The following is a 1,854-nucleotide window of genomic DNA, read 5'->3' on the forward strand; positions in this document are numbered from 1 at the left end:
CGTACCCAACTTCTGCTTTTAATTGAATCTGCCATTTCCCGACAGGTAGACAATCAACAAGCAGCTGAAGTTCTTTGTCTCCAGCTTGCTTATGAAAATGCTAATGCTGACTGTCGGGCTGTTTTAGCTCCCTTAAAGGTACAGAATCTTAACCTAGCTGAAATGATTAGAGCATGTCAAAATGTTGGCACAGAGACTCATAGGGCACAGATGTTAGCGGCAGCTCTCCGTTCATCCACTGCCACCTGTTTTGGGTGTGGTAAACCTGGACATTTTAAAAAGGACTGTCATAGGTTAAAAAACAAAAATGCCAACACTAAACTTCCAACCCAAAAGTGTCCCCGCTGTGGTAAAGGCTTTCATTGGGCTAGTCAGTGCAGGTCTCAACTTAACAATCAAGGCAGCCCTATGTCAGGAAACGGGAAGAGGGGCAAGAGCTCTCATGCCCCGAAAAATCCAGGGATCCCCCCGAGTGTGGAGTGTGGAGACCACAGCATAGACTCCAAACAGCATCGTTTGAGAGTCAATGATTTAAAGGCAGCCACGGAAGGGAGTGCAGGTCTAGATTTACCCTTAGCAGAAGGGGCTATAATAGATGAGGCAGGAAAAGTTTTTCTTATAGCAACACAGGTTTGGGGACCCCTGCCTCAAGGAGAATTAGGACTCCTAATGGGTCACTCTAGTATTACATCTCAAGGTCTAACTGTTCGTTCTGGTGTAAGAGACTCCGATTATGAAGGTCAAATTAAAATTATAGTTTCCAGTCTCTCTTATTGGAACATTACTCCCTCTGATAAGGTAGCACAGCTAATTTTGCTTCCCTTTGTAGTCCCCTCCACTCGCACTACCCCAAGATGGGCTGGGGGTTTCGGCAGTACTGACGCTTTTTGGGTTACTAAGTTACAATCTTCCCGACCATATCTTACTGTTCAGGTCAATGATCGCATGTTTAAAGGGCTCATGGATTCTGCGGCAGATGTATCTTCTCCTCTGATTCCTGCCCTCTTCTTGGCCCAAGAAGCAGACCGCTAAAACCCTCGCCGGAGTTGGAGGAGCACAGTGTCCTTTTCAAAGTACACTTCCCATTGTTTGCTATAGCCCTGATGGACAGCCCGCTTCTATCTGTCCCTTTATGCTTCCTTTACCTACTATGTTATGGGGATGAGATTTACTCTCCCAGCGGAATGTTCAAATTGGCACCCCCTCAGGATTTTTCATAGGGGCCACTGCTCAAACAGACCCTCTGCTAAAATTAACCTGGATACCTGGCTCTCCTGTTTGGGTTGAGCAGTGGCCCATTAAAGAAGAAAAATTAAAACACCTTAAAAAACTTGTCCAGGAACAGTTAGAGGCCGGACACATCCGGCCTTCCTGCAGCCCTTAGAATACACCTATTTTCTGTGTCCCTAAAAAATCCAAAAAATGGAGGCTCCTTCATGACTTACAGGCTGTTAATCAATGCCTTGTCCCTATGGGATCTCTCCAACCAGGAATTCCCAATCCAGCCTGTATTCCTCAAACATATCATATTATTATTATTGATCTTAAAGATTGTTTTTTTACCATCCCTCTCCATCCCGATGACTGTGCTAAATTTGCCTTGTCAGTTCTTTCTGTGAATAATTGTCATCCCGTGCAGCGTTTTGAGTGGACTGTTCTCCCACAGGGCATGGTCAATAGTTCAACTATCTGTCAATATTATGTTGATAAAGCTCTTAAGCCAGTCCGAAGAGCCTTTCCCTCATGTCTTATATATCATTATATGGACGACATTCTCCTAGCCCATCCCAAACCAGAACAACTTGATTCACTTCTTGTCTCTGTTCAACACATGTTACAAGGTTTTGGCTTACA

The sequence above is a fragment of the Trichechus manatus genome, unplaced genomic scaffold, assembly GCF_000243295.1.
Source record: "Trichechus manatus latirostris isolate Lorelei unplaced genomic scaffold, TriManLat1.0 scaffold00032, whole genome shotgun sequence".
In the NCBI taxonomy this organism is placed as follows: domain Eukaryota; kingdom Metazoa; phylum Chordata; class Mammalia; order Sirenia; family Trichechidae; genus Trichechus; species Trichechus manatus.